Genomic DNA, 20,801 nt, shown 5'->3' with positions numbered 1-20,801 from the left:
AAAACAGGCCAGAATTTTTTTTTTTTAAACATAAGCAGGGATTACAGTTGTAATTATCCAGGAAAAGAGAGTTCTGACTAAAATGTTTTAAGAGAGAAAGTTCTACCACAATTTTAAAAAAGGAGGAAGAATTAGATGTAACACAGGGAGAAATATAGGCATACCAATAATTGGAGATTTTAACAAATCTTCTCAGATGCAGCGAGCACGAAATTAGTAAGGGTGTAGAAAACCTAAATAACATAATAAGTAAGATTTAATGTACACGAAACTCTGAACCTTGGTAATACAGGACACACTTTTTCCCCAAATGCATTCTCAGGCATTCACAAAATCCACAAGAATGTAGCACATTCACATCAAGAAAATCTCAGTGAATTTCAAAGGGGAAAAAAAAAATAAAATCGTAGTCTCTGGCCGCAGTGTAATGTAACAAGGTATCAACAACAAAAAACCCAAAGGCTCTTCTAACAGGAAATGTAAAAACATGCTGTGAAACCACTCCTGGGTCAAAGGGGAAATGCAACACAAATTGTAGAGTTTTTTTGAAAACAGTAATAATGAGAACCAGAATCTCTGGGAAATAGTTAAAACAGCTATCAGAGAAATATTTATGACATTAAATACCTATATGGATTAAAGTAAAAAGGAATGAATAAACATTACAACTCAAGAAACTAGAGAAAAAAGTAAACCAATGACAGCAGAAGGAAGAAATAAGTAAAAAGAAAGGCAGAGATTAATGGGCTCGAAAGCAACAGCAACAGAAAGTAACACTAATAAACGCAGTTTCTTGGGAACAAGAAAATTAGCTTCTGAGCTAAACTACTCAAGAAAAAGGTGAGAACACATATACATGAAATTAGAAATGATGAGACATAGAAGAGGAAATTTTAAAAATATTCTCTGTAAATATATTTGAAAATAGTTTTTAATATTTCAAAATTTAATTTCAATATTTTAATAATTCATAAAAATTTTAAAATAAAAATTTTATTTAAAATTTAAAAATAATTTTTTTATTCATTTTTGAGAGACAGACAGAGCATGAGCGGGGGAGGGGCAGAGAGAGGGAGACACAGAATCCGAAGCAGGCCCCAGGCTCTGAGCTGTCAGCACAGAGCCCGATGCAGGGCTCGAACCCACAGACTCCCACAGACCATGAGATCATGACCTGAGCCAAAGTCAGATGCTTTACCAACTGAGCCACCCAGGCGCCCCAAGGTTTTATTTTTAAAAGTAATCTCTACACTCAACGTGGGGCTTGAACTCATGACCCTGAGATCAAGAGTCACACGCTCCACTGACTGAGCCAGCCAGGCACCCCTGAAAATCTACATTAAGTGAACAATTTTGTAGGAAAATCCAATTTAACAAAATTGACCCCTGTGGGGACAGAAAGTCTAAACAGACTATTTAACATTAAAAAAAAAAAAATTACTAGCTAGAGTTCCTACAAAACAAAACAGGTTCAGACAGTTTCACTAGGGGATTCTATCAAACTATAAAAAAATAAAACCTTCTTAAACTATTCTAGAGAATGATAAAAGAAGGAAAACTCCCAAATTGATGTTATGAAATGAGTTATGAATTCCCAAACCTGAATTTTGGAACCGTGACAAAGACTATAACAAAAAAGAACAGTATAGGTCATTTCACTTATTAATAATGATGCAAAAATCTTTTTTTAAAGTTTTGTTTAAGTAATCTCTACACCCAACATGGGGCTTTAACTCACGTCCCCAAGATCAAGAGTCTCACGCTCTTCAGACTGAGCCAGCAGGCGCCCAGATGCAAAAATCGTATATAGGGGCGCCTGGGTGTCTCAGTGGGTTGACCTTCTAACTCTTGGTTTCCACTCAGGTCATGATCTCAGGGTCGTGGGATCGAGCCCCATGCCGCATCCGGTTCTGTGTTTATGCAGAGTCTGCTTAAGATTCTCTCACCCTCTGTCCCTCTCCCCCGCTTGCACTCTCTCTCTAAAATAAGAATAAAAACAACAAAACCCCAAAAATCTTATATAAAATGTTGCAAACAGAATCCAACAGCACATTAAAAAAATATTTATATTTATATTTATATATATATATATATATATATATACATATACACATATACACATATTATACACATATATTTATCATGACCAAATGGATAACTCCATGAATGCAAGAATGGACAATCAGGGGCACCTGAGTGGCTCGGTGGGTTAAGCGGCCGACTTCGGCTCAAGTCATGATCTCGAGGTTTGTGAGTTCGAGCCCCACGTCGGGCTCTGTGCTGACAGCTCAGAGCCTGGAGCCTGCTTCGGATTCTGTGTCTCCCTCTGTCTGCCCCTCGGCCGCTTGCACTCTGTCTCTTGCATTGTCTCAAAAATATACATTAAAAAAATTTTTTTCTTAAATGGACAAATTAGGAAATCTAATATCTATCCTATTAATCGATCCAAAGTGAACCAAAACATATGATTATCTCCACAGATGCAGAATGACAGATTTTAATACATAATAGCAACAAAAAGCAAAGTGAAAAGTCAACTGAGAAAAATAGTATAAATTACAGACAAAGAGTTAACATCTCTGGTAAAAAGAGAAGAAAACCAGAAGAGAAAGACCCTGATAACCTCAGAGAAAACCGAGCTAGAGATACAATCAGACATCTCACAGAGAAAGAAAGAAATTGCTGTGAACCATATGAAAACGTTCGACATTGTTTACAACTGTAAAAAACGCACATTAAAACTACATGGAGATATCATATCTCACCCGTGGGATTGGCATAAATCCAAAATCCAAAATGTAGAGAGCACGCTCTGCCGGCCAGGCTGTGAGGAAAACAGGCTCTCTGATACGGTTAGTGTGGAAATGCAGACCGGTACAACCTCCATCACAGGGAGTTGGGCCATGTCTGGCCGGCTGACCACAGCCAGCAATACCTTTTTATGAAGCAATGCCACTTCGAGAAATCTGTCCCAACGATACTCCAGCAAAAAAATATGAAAAGAAGTGTGCACCATTAAACACAGCGTTATTTGTAACAGCTGGAAACAACCTAAACTACTGTACTATGCAACTGTAAAAAAGCAAAGAGGGGGCTGGCTCCGTTGGTAGACCATGCAACTCTTGATCTTGGGGTCTTGAGTTCAAGCCCCACCCTGAGTGTAGAGCTTACTTAAGAAAAAAAAAAAAAAAAGAAAAGCAATGAGGTGCGCCTCATTGGCTCACTCAGTTGAGCGTCCAACTTTGGCTCAGGTCATGATCTGGCAGTTTGGGCCTGTGTGGGGTCTCTGCACTGACGGCTCAGAGCCTGGAGCCTGCTTTGGATTCTGTGTCTCCCTCCCTCTCTTCCCCTCCCCCACTCGCGCTGTCTCTCCCTCTCCCTCTCTCTCTCTCTCTCTCTGTCACCCTCTCTCAAAAATAAACATTAAATTTTTTTTAAAAAAGTAGGGAGGCAGAGGCTACTATGGAATGATCAAGAAATACTTCTAAGTGAATAAAGCAAGGTGTTGGACATGTGAATAGTATTTCTAACATAAAAATTATGGAAAATAAACGATGTAATTAAAGAGTGATGACCGGGGAGAGAGAAGAAATAAGGTGGAAAAGACAGGGATAGAAGATAAACTTTGTACCTTCTTTTGCAGAGTTTGGAACCATGTAATTACATAATTATAAAATTAGTTTAAAAGCGAAAGCAACTCCTAAAATTAAAAAAAAATGAGTTGCATTAACAAAAGAGTTTTTTTTTTTTTTTTTTTAAAGAGAGGTGTCTACAGTATAAAAGCTGTAGATAAACGAGTTAACACCTCTGCTTCCCCTGGGTACAAAGTTCCACCTTGTCTTTCGTGAGGCGAAGTCTCCCCCTAGTGGAGGCTGGTTTTACAACTAGTCCCGGCCACCCCGCGCCACAAAGGAAGAAATCTGCCCGCTTTCCCCTGCCTCCCCGTCTGTAAATCACGTCGGTAGCAGAGTGGCCAGCAGGAGGACGTGGTGGAGGGTACTGAGCAAAGCGTCAGGGGCTGAGTCAAGTTTTAGAAGGAAGTAGGGGTCGGGGCGGGGGGACGAGGAACTAACTGGAAAGGCTCTAAGAGCCTTGATGACTTGGGGGCGGGGGAACTTGAGCTTCCGGTGGGTGGAGGTTTCCCACCGCCTCGGGCCAAAAGGAGGTGATTAACATGCTGACGTCACTGTGCTCTGGGGCAACAGCTTTTCTGGGGAGAAGTGGACCGCGCGGGTAGGGATTCTCAGGAGCCAGGTTAGGTGTCATGGGGATGAATTCCCGGCGTCCCCGCCGTCCCTCCGGACTCCCCCAGAGCCCCAGTGACGCGATGATCTGCCTTCCCAGAGACTGATGGGGGGAAAGGCCGTGGCACGGCCTCTCCCCGGTTCCTGGCAGGGAGGGCAGAGCCTGGCCCACCCTGAAAGTGGCCCCTGGCGGGGGGTGGGGGGGGGGGTGGGGGGGGGGAGGGGGCTGGGGAGGGGGGATGGGAGGGCCCTTGTGCCCTGGCTACCCTAGCCCTCATCTGACCTCACCTACAGGAAACTACCCGGCCGGAAACTCCCTCAGCAGGGAAGCCTTTACGTGAACTTCTTCTTCTTCCCCCCCCCCCCCCTCCTTTTTTAAAATTTATTTCTTTGGGGAGAAGGTTCACGGGTGGGGGGAGGGGCAGAGAGCGAGGGAGAGAGAATCCCAGGCAGGTTCCATGCGGTCATCGCGAGCTCCGCGTGGGGCCGGGGCAGAAGTGGGGCGCTTAGCGAACTGAGCCACCCAGGCGCCCCGCGTCTCCTCCGGTCTCCGAGACTTAGGTACGCAGGCTTCCACATTCTGTCACACTGTGGCCCTCCCCTCGGGTGAGGAACGTTGGGGGCCGCCACGTCAGTGCGCGTATCTCCAGTCCCCTTTGCACTTCTCAACCGCAACACTGGCAGCAAGGAAGACAGTCTGGTTTCCTAAGTTCGACTGCTGGTCCTACAAAACCTAGCTCTTCAATTCGGCCCTTTTGCTCTTTCGCAGAGCTAGCTGGAGAATGCCGTCCAGGGAGCCACCCTGGAATAATTATTTCTGCCCATTCCTGCACCTCTCTTTGTCCTGCCTGCACTTCTTCTCTTCATTTTTATTTTTATGAGAGACAGAGAGCACGCAGCACGTGGGCAGCAGACAAGGCCGCAGGGAGAGCGAGACTCTTAAGCAGGCTCCAGGCTCAGCACGGAGCCTGACGTGGGTGGGGCTCGCTCCCAAGACCCTGGGAGCAGGACCTGAGCCAAAGTCAAGAGCCTGATGCTCAGCGGCCGGAGCCACCCAGGCGCCTCCCACTTCTTCTCTTTAAAAGGTGAATTTCCAGGGGCTCCTGGGTGGCTCCTTGGTTGAGTGTCCAACTCTTGGCTTTGGTTCAGTTCACGATGTCACTGTTGGTGAGTTCAAGCCCCCTCATCGGGCTCTTCACTGGCAGTGGGGAGCCTGCTTGGAATTCTCTTTCTCCCTCTCTCCTCGCCCCTCTCCCGCCCATTCTCTCCGTTTCTCTCTCAGAATAAATAAATAAACTTAAACATTTTAAGAAAAAAAAAAGGTGAGCTTCCAGACACTGAGATTCTGGAGGGAAAAAAATTGGACTAACTAGCTGTGGCAATGCTTCTGGGGTGCAAAAGGCAACATATTTCTCTAGGAGTCCATTGACAAGGAAGATAGCTGATGGAGAAAGGGTATTTCTTTCCCTGAGCATGTCGCTAAAGGACAGCCCCCAGATCATAATTCTCTTTAAGATGGTAGTTTTTAATATAACAAAAAGTATTAGGAACCCTATACGAAGGAGTGTTGTTCTGCCTTGAAAAGGCAGGAAACTCTGGCACATGTCACAACATGGATGAACCTTGAGGACGTTATGCTAAGTGAAATAAGCCAGACACAAAAAGACAAATAGTGGATGATTGCATTTATATGAGGAACTTAGTCAAAATCGTGGACACGGGAGGTAGAATGGTGGTGGCCATTCTACTGGGAGGAGGGGGATGGACGGTGGTGTTTAATGGGTCCGGAGGGTCAGTGTTGCCAGACGACAGGACTTCTGGAGATGGAAAGACGTGACCGATATGCAGCAATATGAATGTACTTAATGCTACTAAACTATACACTTAAAAGGGTTAAGGGGTGGCTCAGTCGGTTAAGTGTCCCGACTTCGGCTCAGGTCATGGTCTCGTGGTTCGTGGGTCCAAGCCCCGCGTCAGGCTCTGCACTGACAACTCATCGCCTGGAGCCTGCTCTGGATTCTGTGTCTCCCTCTCTCTGTCCGACCCCCGCTTGCTCTCTGTCTCTCAAAAATGAATAAATGTTTACAAAAAAATTTTTTTTTTAAACATTAAGATGGGTAAGAGACTGTTAAAAACTGAGAACAAACTGAGGGTTGATGGGGGGTGGGAGGGAGGGCAGGGTGGGTGATGGGTATTGAGGAGGGCACCTTTTGGGATGAGCACTGGGTGTTGTAGGGAAACCAATTGGACAATAAATTTCATATATTAAAAAAATAAATAAATAAACATTAAGATGGGGGGAGCCTGGGTGGCTCAGTCAGTTAAGCATCTGACTTAGGCTCAGGTCATGATCTCACGGTGTGTGAGTTTGAGCCCCTCTTAGGGCTCTCTGCTGTCCTCGCAGAACCCGCTTTAGATCCTCTGTCTCCCTCTCTCTCTGCCCCTCTCAAAATAAAGAAACAATAAACATTTTTCTTAAACGGTTAAGATGGTAAGTTTTATGTTATGTGTATTTTAGCACAATAAAAAAATCGAAGAAGAACAAGCGGGGAGTACTGTGAGCTTCACTGCAGGCTGCCAGGGGTACCGAAGGAGGGTACCAGGGCCCGATGCTGGCAGAGGCTCTCTCGCCTCAGTTTACCCAGCGCCAGCAGCCCTTCTCTCCAGAGCCTCCGTATCCTTCCTTCCACGTGCATAGATCACACACAGTCATCATTCAGGCCCCTTGTCTGAAACATCTGGCCTCAAACCACTCCCAAATGTTACCCTTTCCTTTTTATTTGTCAACGAACTGGGCACAGAGTCAGTCGTTTCCTAAAAACTCTAGATCAGACTACTTTCCTCATTATCAATCCTCAGTTTTTGGGCAATTACAAAGTGCCAGTGTTTTAACTTACTTTTCCAACAACCCCATGCAAAATTGGTGGAGAGAAGCAGAAAAATGTTCACCTTTAGCCCAGAAGACTGACCCACAGCCTGCGTCGTCCCGGTAAGGATCCAGTAAGTGCCGGGTGCTGCGTTCTTCAAGGGTCTCATGACTGCCCGTGCCTCTCACCGATAGTTAACCTCAAGCTGAATGATAAGCACCACAGACATCTTGCGAAAGTGGTTTTAGGAGTAGAAATTCGGAGAAATGTTTATGATCCAATACTTCTGCATGTCTGTCGCCTCCCGCTTGAGCGTACGACCACCAGCTTCAGACAGCCAAAGCGTGGCTCTTTCAGCCCGCGGCTCCTGTCCCCGTGCTACGTACTGAAATAAGCTAAGTTGCGCAGTAAGGTGTCTCAAGAATTCTTTCCCGACTGCCGCGCTCAATGATCCCGCAAGAGAAAGGGAATAGCATTAGTACATTTTACATAGGAGAAAACGGAAGCATAGGAAGGTTAATTACTTTGTCCACAGCAGCACAGCTAGGAAGACGCAGAACCAGCTTTCACGTTCCCGGACTGGCCCGGCCCTGAAAGTCCAGACTCTGAAATCTGGACGCTCTAGCCCTCCTTGAATCTGATTGGGCTACTGAAGGGAAACAGGCTTCTCAGATGCTTAATTTCCTAAGGCACACGGACACTTCAAGGGTGGGACGGGGCTATACTATGCAGCGTCACTTCAACCTATTTGACCACTGGGCTTCTTTTTCACGAAGCATCTCAACGAACTCTCCCGGCTGCAATTTTGCAAAACTTTACATCGTTAAACAGTGTAATAAGCAACACTGCTTTTGAGAGAGAGGGAGACACAGAATCCAAAGCAGGTTCCAGGCTCCGAGCTGTCAGCTCAGAGACCGACACGGGGCTTGAACCCACAAACCGTGAGATTGTGACCTGAGCCAAAGTCAGATGCTTAACCGACTGAGCCACCCAGGCGCCCGAGAAATTTTTTTTTCTTGTGGTAAGGATTTTAAGGTCTATTCTCTCAGCAACTTTTAAATATATAATACAGTATTATTAACTCTACTCACTATACATCACATCCCGAGAACTTATTTATTTTATGATGGAAAGTTTGTACTTTTTGATCTCCCTAACGTTTTTTGCCCATCCCTAACCCTCACCTCTGGCAACCACCAATCACTTCTCTGTATCTATGAGCTTAGTTTATTATTTTTGTTTTTTTAGATTCCACATATAAGTGATATCATGATGTTTGCCTCTCTCTATCTGACTCATTTCACTTAGCATAATGCCCTCAATGTCCATCCATGTTGTCACAATGGCAAGATTTAATTCTTTTTATTTATTTTTAATTTTTTAATGTTTATTTCTGAGACAGAGAGAGACAGAGCCTGAGTGGGGGGCGGGCAGAGAGAGAGGGAGACACAGAATCTGAAGCAGGCTCCCGGCTCTGAGCCGTCAGCACAGAGCCTGGCGTGGGGCTAGAACTCACTAACCATGAGATCATGACCTGAGCCTAGGTCGGACGCTCAACCAACCGAGCCACCCAGGTGCCCCAAGATTTAATTTGTTTTAATGGCTGAGTGACATTCCATCTCACACACACACACACACACACACACACACACACACACGCTCACCTTTATCCATTCGTCCATCGATGGGGACTTAGGTTGTTTTCATGTCTTGGCTATTGAGTAATACTGCAATCAACATGAAGGCCCATATATCTTTTCAAATTAAGTGTTTTTGTTTTCTTTGGATACCCAGAAGCAAATTGCTGGATGATATGGCGGTTCTATTTTTAATTTTTTGAGGAACCTCCATACCGTTTTCCACAGTGGCTGCATCAACTTACATTCCCACTAATGTAATGTGCAGGGGGGTTTCCTTGTCCCCACATCCTCAGTAGTACTTGTTATCTCTGGTCTTCTTAACGTTTATTTATTTTTGAGACAGAGAGAGACAGAGCATGAACGGGGGAGGGTCAGAGAGAGGGAGACACAGAATCTGAAACAGGCGCCAGGCTCTGAGCTGTCAGCACAGAGCCCGACGCGGGGCTCGAACTCACGGACCGCGAGATCATGACCTGAGCCGAAGTCGGCCGCTTAACTGACTGAGCCACCCAGGCGCCCCTATGTCTGGTCTTCTTGATGACAGCCATCCTAACAGGCGTGGCCTGGTATCTTATTGTGATTTTGATTTGCATTTCTCTGATGATGAGTGATGCTGAGCATCTTTCATGTACCTGTGGGCCATCTGGATGTCTTCTTTGGAAAAAAATGTCTATTCTTAGGCCCTCTGCCCATTTTTTAATTGGAATGTTTGCGTCTTTTGCTATTGAGTTGAATGAGTTCTTTACATATTTTGGATATTAACCCCTTATCAGATGTATGATTTGCAAATATTTTCTCCCCTTTACTAGGTTGCCTTTTCGTTTTGTTGATGATTTCCTTTGCAAGGATGAAGCTTTTTAGTCCGCTGTATTTCCACCTTGCTTATTTTTTACTTTTGTTGTGTTTGGTTTTGGAATCAGATCCAAGAAGTTATCACCAAGGTTGATGGTAAGGAGTTTACCACCTGAAGTTTTCTTTTGGGAGTTTTACGGTTTCAGGTTGGCACTAAATAATCTGAAGTGCTTGTTATGTATTCTTTCAAATTGTTATGTCTTCTTGTACTGTATACATTACTCGGCAACTTGCCTTCTTCATTTAACATATCATTGAGATAACGGAGTCCTTAGTTGAAAGAAACACAAACGGGGTGCCTGGGTGGCTCAGTCGGTTAAGCGGCCGACTTCAGCTCAGGTCGTGATCTCGTGGTCCATGACTTCGAGCCCCACGTCGGGCTCTGTGCTGACAGCTCAGAGCCTGGAGCCTGTTTCAGATTCTGTGTCTCTCTCTCTCTGACCCTCCCCCGTTCATGCTCTGTCTCTCTCTGTCTCAAAAATAAATAAAGGTTAAAAAATTTTTTTTTTTAATGAAAGAAACACAAACTGGGGTGCTTGAGTGGCTCAGTCGGTTAAGCATCTGACTCTTTATTTCAGCTCAGGTCATGATCTCATGGTTTGGAGATCAAGCTCCACATTGGGCTCTGTGCTGAGCGTGGAGCCTGCTTGGGATTCTCTCTGTCTCTCCCTCTCTCTCTTTCTCTCTCTGCCTCTCCCCCACTGGTCTCTTGCTCTCTCTCAAAATAAACATCTAGAAAGAAAGAAAGAAAGAAAGAAAGAAAGAAAGAAAGAAAGAAGGAAGGAAGGAAAGAAGGAAGGAAGGAAAGAAAGAAAGAAAGAAAGAAGGAAAGAAACACAAACTAAATCTGGCTAATTCAGCAGAAAAGTAGCTTATTAAAGGCCATTGTGTAGTTCGTACAATTTCTGGAAAGTAGGAGCATTAGATTTTAGATTATTAGATTTTAGGTTATTCCCGATTGTCCTGCAAAATGGCTACCCTGAACTGTCACTGCCACTGGGCACAACCACTGCATCTTGCACGTGTGACTCACTGGTACTCTCTCGGCTGGCTCCATGGACACATGACCTGTGCGATCGCCTGTGGCCCTGCACTTGGAAAGGCCATGCTCTTGGTTGAATACTCTGCTGTTTCCATCTTGAAATTCCTAATAATTGTTTAACAAGGGGCCCCGCATTCTCGTCTTGCACCGGGCCCTGCAAATCATGCAGTCGGTCCTGGGTTCTGGACATTGGGGGCCTGCTATTAGAGTCACTATCACCTCTAGAAACGGGACGAAGTTGCCCCTGTTGTCATTAACCCTCACCAGGATGCATTCATGCATTCCTTCCATGCCCCTCTCCTTCCCCTGTTTCCAATTCAAGATATGGGACCCCTGCTTCTAACCTGCAGGTTTTCCAGCTGCAATGGAGCTAGAAGAATGAATATCTAGTCTTTTATGGTGGGAGGAAAACTGTATCTTCTAAGGTAGAGGTGGGTGGTAGTCCCCCAAACATAGGAAGTAGGTTCAGATGCTCAATAGTTGAATGGAATCACAGCTGCTCAGTAAGACAGAGCCACGTGAGTATGTATAGATTTGTCACATCCTTTTAAATAGCTGTCTAGGGGTACCTGGATGGCTCAGTTGGTTAATCGTCCTACTCTTGGTTTTACCTCGGGTCATGATCTCACGGTTCGTGAGTTTGAGCCCCGCATCCAGCTCTGTGCTGACTGTGCGGACCCTTCTTGAGATTCTCTCTCTCTCCCTCTCTCTGTTCCTCCTCGACTGACTTGTGCTCTCTCTCTCTCTCACTCTCTCTCTCAAAATAAATAAATAAACTTAAAAAAAAAAATAGCTGCCAGGCACCGGGTGGCTCAGTTGGTTAAGCATCCGACTCTTGGTTTTGGCTCAGGTCATGATCTCATGGCTTGTGAGTTCCAGCCCTGCGTTGGGCTCTCTGCTGTCAGCACGGAGCCTGCTTCAGATCCTCTGTCCCCCTGTCTCTCTGCCCCCCCTCTCTCTGCCCCTCCCCTACTTGCACACACACTCTCTCTCTCTCAAAAATAAACAAACATTAAAAAAATAGCTGTCTAATAGTCTGTAGTGGAGACATAGTGTAATTCATTCAGTCATTGCCCTGTTGATGGGCATTTAAGATATTTCCACTTTCTTGCTACTAGTGTTTTCACAGCTTTGTACATTTGACCTTATGTACTTACGGTTTTATTTCAGTAAGCTGGATTCTTAGAAGTGGAGGATCTGGACAACTTGAATATGTTATGTCTATGTTTAGTATATATTGCCAGATTATTTTTTAAAATATATAGTAATTTAGATTCCCAGCAGCAAGATACAAAAGTGCCTTTTTCTTCCATCCTTTCAGTTTCTGAATATTATCACTCTTCCTTTTTATCAATCTGATGAGTGAAAAATGACATTATCAGTATTCTTTTGATTTCTGGTTTCTTGACTACTAGCACCTTTTCATATTGTTTATTGGCTACACGGAGTTCCTTTTTGATGGTTTGCCTATTCCTATCCTTTGCTCATTTTTCTTTTGTTCCTTTTTTTTAATGTTTATTTTGAGAGAGAGTGAGAGAGCACTATAGCAGTCCTGCAAGGGGTGTAGGGAGGGACAGAGAGAGAGGGGGAGAGAGAATCCCAAACAGGGAATCCCAACATGGGGCTCGAACTCACAAACTGTGAGATCATGACCTACCTGATGCCGAAATCAAGAGATGCTTAACTGACTGAGCCACCCAGGCGACCTGTTTTGTTCCTTTTTCTTCTCAAGTTGTTGGTACCCTATGTGTATTAGAGATACTCTTTATTAGTCATATGTGTTGGGTTATTTCTCAGAGCATGTTTTTAGTGGTTTTTTGTTTGCTTGGGTTTTTAAATTCTATTTATGATATGCTTGAACCCACGAATCCTGAGATCATGACCTGGGCCAAAGCCAGACACTTAACTGACTGAGCCACCCAGGCACCCCTGGCTTAATTTTTTTTAAGGTAGTTAAATATGTCTTTTCCTTTGTGGCTTCTCTGTTTTTGTTATTCTTTTTTAAAAAAAAAAAAATTTTTTTTTTTTACGTTTATTTATTTTTGAGACAGAGAGAGACAGAGCATGAACAGGGCAGGGGCAGAGAGAGAGGGAGACACAGAATCGGAAGCAGGCTCCAGGCTCTGAGCCATCAGCCCAGAGCCCGACGCGGGGCTCGAACTCACGGAACGCGAGATCGTGACCTGAGCTGAAGTCGGACGCTCAACCGACTGAGCCACCCAGGCGCCCCTCTGTTTTTGTTATTCTTAAGAAAGTTTTATCATTCATTTCTGTGTTGACTGGTTACAATAAGCACATGTTACTTTTGTAAAAATTATATACGTATTTTTTTGAACGGAAAAAATGTAAAAGCCATGAAAGAGTATCCTGAAGACATGTATTCTTAGACCCAAATCTATTACCAGCTAGTTACAGCCTCAGACAACTCACCACGCCTCTCAGTATCTCCTTGTGTTAGTTTTACCAACTGAGAATAATAGCACCACCCTGCTGACTTCACAGGGTCACTATAAAGATAAGATGAGATTTAAACAAAGTAAAGGCTTGAGGGACGCCTGGGTAGCTCTGTCGGTTAAGCGACCGACTTTGGCTCAGATCATGATTTCGAGGTCTGTGGGTTTGAGCAGCGCATTGGGCTCTGTGCTGATGCCTCAGAGCCTAGAGCCTGCTTCCCGTTATGTGTCTCCCCACTCTCTCTGCCCCTCCCCCTCTCATGCTCTGTCTCTCTCTAAAAAAAAATTAAAAAAAAAAAGGCTTGAAAAGTGTCAATAAGGGTTATAAAAATATGATGTTATTAACATGTATTCCCTCATTCCTTGAAAGGTAATGGGGTGAGTAAAAAGATCACTACATTAGGAACTCATGTTCCATCTTAGGCCAATAATGAGTGGTACACTTCTAAGCAACTTCTTTAACTTCTGTGAGATTAACTTGCCTCATCCCTAAAATGAAAGAGTTGGTCTGTACGTTTCCTTCCAGTGTTAAGGATCTGAAAATACTACAGCAAAATCCCTAACCAGAAAGTTATTTAAATTTCTTTTTGTAGTAAAGCCATATTCTTAGGATTAAGTGTTTAAATATGTATCTTAAAGATGCATAAATGGAGGATGGGTTGGAAGAGGACAGCTGTGGGTGCAGACACTCATTAGGAGTGTCTGTGGTAGTTTAAGTGAGGGATGGTGGAAAACTGAACCAGGATGAGAGCAAAGGAAATGAAGAACAAGTGAATGAGGCTTAAAAGTCTCACCTGATCTTTTGATCCACCTTAAGGTGTTTGTTAAGTCACGGCAAGTACTGAAATGATGGATAGATGCAGGTATAAAAGCTTTAGCATCAAAACCAAAATTAATCTATTTCCCATCCTGATCCAAATTTGTTATCCAGTTTTATTTCTTAAGACCAAGACTCTTTCTAATGCATACTAGTATTTTTTAAAATTTTTTTAATTAAAAAAAAATTTTTTTTAACGTTTATTTATTTTTGAGACAGAGAGAGACAGAGCATGAACGGGGGAGGGCCACAGAGAGAGGGAGACACAGAATCGGAAACAGGCACCAGGCTCTGAGCTGTCAGCACAGAGCCCAACACGGGGCTGGAACCCACGGACCGTGAGATCATGACCTGAGCCGAAGTCGGACGCTTAACCGACCGAGCCACCCAGGCGCCCCAAGTATTTTGACATATGTAGTGGCTCACAATTTACTTAAAAAAATTAAAAAAAAAAAAAAAAAAAAAATTAAAAAAAAAAAAAAAAAAAAAAAAAAGGGGCGCCTGGGTGGCTCAGTCGGTTAAGCGTCCGACTTCAGCCAGGTCACGATCTCGCGGTCCGTGAGTTCGAGCCCCGCGTCAGGCTCTGGGCTGATGGCTCGGAGCCTGGAGCCTGTTTCCGATTCTGTGTCTCCCTCTCTCTCTGCCCCTCCCCCGTTCATGCTCTGTCTCTCTCTGTCCCAAAAATAAATAAAAAACGTTGAAAAAAAAAAATTAAAAAAATTTTTTTTTTCATGTTTAGTTTTGAGAGAGACAGAGACAAAGAGTGCAAGTGGGGGAGGGGCAGAGGGAGAGGGAGACACAGAATCTGAAGCAGGCTCCGGGTTCTGAGCTGTCAGCACAGAACCCGATGCACGGCTTGAATTCACAGACCATGAGATCATGACATGAGCTGAAGTCGAACGCTTAACCAACAAGCCACCCAGGCGCCCCCCCCCCCCCCCAATATACTCTTTATACTCAAATATGCAGGGGAGAAAAAGTGGCATATTTACAACTGATCTTTTTCCTAAGCCTCTGTCCCCCAAGATGGGGAGAAATAGGGGAAAATTTAACTGCCCAATTAAATATCTGTTTTTTCTTGTTTTGCACAGTAGTGGTGACTGTGTTCCCAAAGATGACCACATCAATATCTCCCCTCCCAAAAGCTCTTTTGCAATGTGACCTAGACAATTACCCTTCAAGGGATGGAGTCTACTTCCTCTCCCTTTGCGTGGGGGTTGACCCTCTGACCCGTTCTGACCAATAGAACCGGATGGAAGCACTAACGTGTAGCTTGTGGGGTGCAAGCCTTAACAGACCGGCAGCTTCTGTCTCTTTTGGTTGGAACGTTTCTTCTTGGAAGTCAGTTCCATGTCCAGTCACCTTGCCAGAGATCAAGGCCATGGTGGAGAGAGGCCAACGGCTATTTTGATCGTTCCAGCTCAAGCCACACTCCCATCAGAACAGCCCAGCCTAAGCCCCAGCCAAACAAAAGAACCACGAGAAATGGTAAATTATTTCAAGCCACTAAACTCTGAAGTGGTTACGTAGAAAGAACCAAAACATAGTGTGTGGAGGCTAACTCAGTTGTTCTTGGTAAATGAGCTCTCGTCATTCCTTTAAATCTTTCATGAAGCCTGTAACAAGATATTCCACAACACGTGCTGTTCTTAAATGTGACGCGGACACTCCTCCCATTGAGGGCTGGAGTCTATATTCAAGTCTCCTCTTGAATTTGGGGGTGCCTATCGCTAAGGTGGAAGTGATACTAAGTTTTAAAAAAAAGATGATCTCCTCTGCTTGGTTCTCTCGGGAGCCTCTCTCTTGGCATCCAGCCACCCTGATGTGTGGAGGCTGGGGGACCCTATGGGGAGGCAGCCTGTAGGTGTTCCCGCTGAGATCCTAGCCCACGGCCAGCACAACGGAGGAGCGGACGAGTGACTCCCGATGATTCCAGCACCGACCTGGCAAGTCACCTCTAAGCCTCCGTCTTCCCAGATGGAGTCCCAGAGATTTTTGGACCAGACAAAGGCTGTTTCCACTCCTTCCAAACTCTTGGCCCTGTAGTGGTTTGTTACACAGCAGGAGTTCATTAGGACACTCCCTAATGCCACTCGAGGTAGCACCTAGGTGAGTGTGGAACTACCATGGTAGCAGAGAAAAGGAGGCAACCTCAGGTCGCTGTGACTGGCCTCTGGGACCTTACTGCCCTCAGCTGTGTTGGCCTTGGGTACAAGGGCGGCGGATTTGGATGACCCCACCCGCGACACCCCGGCTCTGCTCCGATTCCCTTCCGCGGCGTGTTACCGGCACTGCCGGGAAACGACACCAGCCCCCCCCCACCCTCTGGTAGTGACTCAGCCTCGCAGGCGGGAAGCCTCCCGACCGACGGGGCGGACTCACGAGCGGGGGCGGGGGCGTCCGCGGGCGTGACCGCGGGCGGGAGGCGGGGCTGGACGTGACCACGGACCCGGAAGCCGGGACTTTCGCGGAAGACAGGCGGGCGAAGCCGGACGTGACACGAGGACTGGGGGAGCGATGACGTCCGCCAGCGGGAGGCGGGGCCGGACATGGCCGGGGGCGGGGGAACGGGGACGTCCGCCGGCGGAAGGCGGGGCCGGACGTGACCGGAGGCTAGGGAGGTGGGACATCCGCGGGCAGGAGGCGGGGCCGGGCGTCACAGGGGGCGGGGCGTGCGGGCGGAGACCTCGGTGGGCGCGGTCGTCGGGCGTCCTCGGGCTTCCGGGAAACGCTGGCTCACCTTTTCTCCGGCCTCAAGCGTCTCATCCGGGATTTGGATTCCCCGGGATGTTTGATGAGGCTGGCGAGGTTGGCCGATGTGCAGGGTCGATGTCCCGGAGAAGACACTTCCGTGTCCCTGGGCACGTGCGCGTGGCTGGCGCACTGCGGGCACCCGCCCTGAGCCTGGGGGAGAGGGGTCAGGGATTAGGCGCAACTCGGACGCCCCCAGAAGTAGGAAGGCGAAATCACCACGTGACGAATAAGTTTTGGGGAAATACGCGTTAACGTGGCCCCGTTTGTCTTTGTAATGAAAAGGTACTCATAATCTCGCCTCTGCCTGACTCTTCCTGGCTCTTCCTCTTCCTGGCTCATTTGACATGATGCCGCCCGTCTTTTTACCGTACTCGCAATTCGGGGCGCACTGACCTTTCTTTTACGAACGTTTGTCATTTGGTAGATACTATGTTAACGTGATAAAAATAAGTTCATGGGAGTGCGGAACCACTTAAGAGAAAACCTGGCCTCCGTTTTCACAAAGGAAAAAAAAAAGAGGATAGGCTTCCCTGGTGCGGAGGGGAAAATGGTTTTTGTTTTCGTTTTGTTTTTAAATGGAGCCCTGAGGCATCAGCTCTTATACTTGGGACTCTACCTCTCACTCACTATATGCTGCCTTAAAGCCATTCAACAAGGAGTCCAGTAGGTATCCGAAATTCAATACTCAACGGACTCCTCTTTTTCAGCTGTATTTTTCAGGTACTGCGTGGTGAACGCCCCCCTGGTGTCTCTTACAGGGCCACTTTGGTAGTTGTGTATCTGCTCGTGTATGTGGTTTGACAAACCAGTTTTTTTAAAAAACAAATGGCTTAAAAAAAATAATAAGTTCAAACATTAAAGTACATGCAAGGAAAAGTAAATCTTTCCACCTGTGCCCTCAGTTCCCCATTCCCTTTCCCAGAAGCAACCAGTTACCAGTGTCTCGCAGGTTCTGCACGGATAATCCACACATGTGCATATTTCTCTGTGCGTATGATGTGGTTTGAAGGAGGGCTCAGGAGCCAACAGCCCAGAAGGAATTCTTGAGACATTTGCATAATAAAAGGTGGTTCTATTACAACAGGGGGACAGGACCCCTGAGCAGAGAGAGCTGCCCCAGGATTGTGAAGGCAATTGATTTTTATACTCTGGAGTTGGGGGTGGGGTGGGTAAAGACCAGATGAAGTTTCCAAAAGGATTTTCCGACCTTAGAGAAGATTTACAGGAATCTGGAGGCCTGCCTAGGGTCAAGCTAAGATTTTTCCCTTTAGCAAGGCATTACCGTAAAGACGGGGAGTTCCTCGAAGAATGTTATACTCTCCCTGTCTCAAGTATTTGTCAATGGGCTTTACGTATAAGGAAATTTAATTTCACCTCTAGTTTCTTTTGCCTTGTTCTCCACATCACTTACATATATGTCCTCCATTTTTCCTTCCCCAAACACCACATATTACACACATGGCTCTGTCCCCGAGTCTTTCAATTAACATAACTTGGAGCCCCTGAATGAGTCCAAAAGTGAGGCGCTCTGCAAGATTCTATGGTTGGGCTTTAACGTGCGTGCTTTCAGCTTTTTGACAACTTAGGCAGGAGTCCCAGCTATGGGAATTATAGATGCATTTCTGGCCTCTGCCATGCACCGGCTGTGCCTAAACAAAGGGAAAAGGTTTGTTGAGTCTTCTCACTGGAGTTGGGCAGGATGGTGAAGCCTGAGACTCCTGACTCAGCCACGTGGAGCCCATCCCCCCAGCAGTGTGTGTGGCTCTTACCGGAAGCACAAAACTTGAGTAGAACTACTGGCCTGTGTAGCGTGGCCTCTTCGAAAGCCAAGGCTGCTTTTGCATCAGTGGGGGTTCCCTGGGGCCTCACCAAATAGGTAGTGGTGATGCTTGTTGCCCGGGAGGCCACGTTCAGGCAGACAGGCTAGAGCAATGGAATATGGAAAGGGCCCACAGTTAGCACTTAGCTGAATACAAACAGGCCCATCAGGCAACCCACTTCAAAATAACCCCCTCAAAGTATTCATAGGCCGTAACTAACCAATGGACGGACTATTTACAACTAGGCACTGTTACCAAAAAAGGGAAAATTCCAAAAGTTGCCATACCTCCTTACTTTCCCTTTTTTTTTTTTTTTTTCAACATTAAAAAAACTTTTTGGGGACGCCTGGGTGGCTCAGTCGGTTGGGCGTCTGACTTCGGCTCAGGTCGTGATCTCGCGGTTTGTGAGTTCGAGCCCCACGTCAGGCTCTGTGCTGACAGCTCAGAGCCTGGAGCCTGCTTCGGGTTCGGTGTCTCCTTCTCTCTCTGCCCCTCCCCAACTTGTGCTCTTTCTCTCTATGTCTCTCAAAAAATAAATAAATGTTAAAAAAACTGTTTTGAGAGAGAGAGAGAGAGCATGTGCACATGAGCAGGGCAGAGGGAGAGAGAATCCCAAGCAAGCTCCAACACTGGCTTGATCCAACAACCCTGGGATCATGACCTGAGCTGAAATCAAGGGTCACATGCTTGGGGCGTCTGAGTGGCTCAGTCGGTTAGGCATCCAAAGTCGGCTCAGGTCATGATCTTGCGTTCGTGAGTTTGAACCCCACGTCGGGCTCTGTGCTGACAGCTCAGAGCCTGGAGCCTGCTTCTGATTCTGTGTCTGCCTGTCTCTCTGCCCCTCTACCACTCATACTCTGTCTCTCAAAAATAAATAAATGTTTTTAAAAAACTAAAGAAAAAAAGAGTCAGATGCTCAACCCGACTGAGCCACCCAGGTGCCCCTCGCTTTCCCTGCTTTAAAGAAGCCCCCCTCCCACTCTCTTTGCAGACAGAGTCTCCTCCGCTGTCCTGCCCACCACTCCCCTGTGGTGGATTCAATAAAAATCTCCTTTGTTCTGCCTCAGATGAAATCTTTCACCTCTCATGCCACCAGCTTCAGCCCATCATTACCCCACATTTGGGGGCCCCCATCCAACCGGACAGACACCCCATTTAGGCAACAACAGAAGGTTCTTGGTTCATCATGAAAATGAAATCAAGGACATGCACGCAGCACAGCAGATGGGTGACACAAGCTGGAAAGTTTATTAAAGTGAAAAGTACACTCTTGAGATAGGAGAGAGGCCAAGCTCAAGAGAGAGAGAGAGAGAGCTGTGTGCCTTTGGTGGTTGTGATGTGGAAGACGTTGGGGTTTGGAGTCAATGGCCAAGAAAGAATTCTTGAGATGTCTTCAGTGCAAAAAAAAGTGGTTTGTTAAACCTGTGGGCAGAAAGAGTTGCCCTGGGATTGTAAGGAGCAGTTGATTCTATCCTTGGGGGTTGGAGGAGGGAAAGGCAAGGGAAGTTTCCAAAAGGACTTTCATATGCTAAAGAGGCCCAGCTAGGGTTCAGCTAAGGTGGTTTTTCCCTCTAGCAAAACATTAACATTAAGACAGTTTGGAGTTCCTGGAGGAATGACCTACTTTGCCAGCCTTTATAAGGAAATTTAATTTATCTGCATTTCTTTCTGCCTTTGTTCCCCACATCAGTTGTTTCATTATCTTTTTTTTTTTTGACTGTCGTTAACTAGGGAATGGAATATTTGTTGCCTGAGGTGGGAAACAGGGTTTTGCACTTTTGCTTCGTAATTTGGTCAGGGGTTTCCTGTCTTGGCATCCGCCATCTTGGGCCTGTCTGGTTTGGTCCGGCTTCCTGGGGAGTGTTTCCCGGACAGGCCTCAGACCTTCCCACAGCTGGCCACGACTTCTTTGTTGCTGGCCTCCGGGTGTCCTGTCAGAGCCTAACTAACTGTCTGTGCTGACCTGCAGACTACCCTTTTCAGGCCCAAAACACACGCGACCCAGCCATTTTCTTATTTCTAAGCAAGCCTCGCGGATTCTATCCTGAAACTCCGCAGAAGGCTCATCACACTTTTCCTCGGACCTGGGGCGACAGCAGCCTGGGTTCTGCCTGACGGCAGAGAGGGGACTTGTTTGCTCCCGCAAAGAAGGTCTGTGTCCCTGCCCCCCGAATTTCCCTTCTGCATTCCACCAAGGATCAGACTTCGGAAGATGCTGACCAGTCTGGGTAGCACAGGCCTATCGCCCTACTAATTCTTTGTGCTCTCCATAAAGCCCTGAAATATTCTGACCAACAGGGAGGGACTCATTT

This window comes from Panthera onca, chromosome F1, assembly GCF_046562875.1.
Source record: "Panthera onca isolate mPanOnc1 chromosome F1, mPanOnc1 haplotype 2, whole genome shotgun sequence".
Taxonomy (NCBI): Eukaryota; Metazoa; Chordata; class Mammalia; order Carnivora; family Felidae; genus Panthera; species Panthera onca.
The sequence above is the reverse complement of the archived record's forward strand: the minus strand, read 5'-3'. Positions refer to the sequence as shown.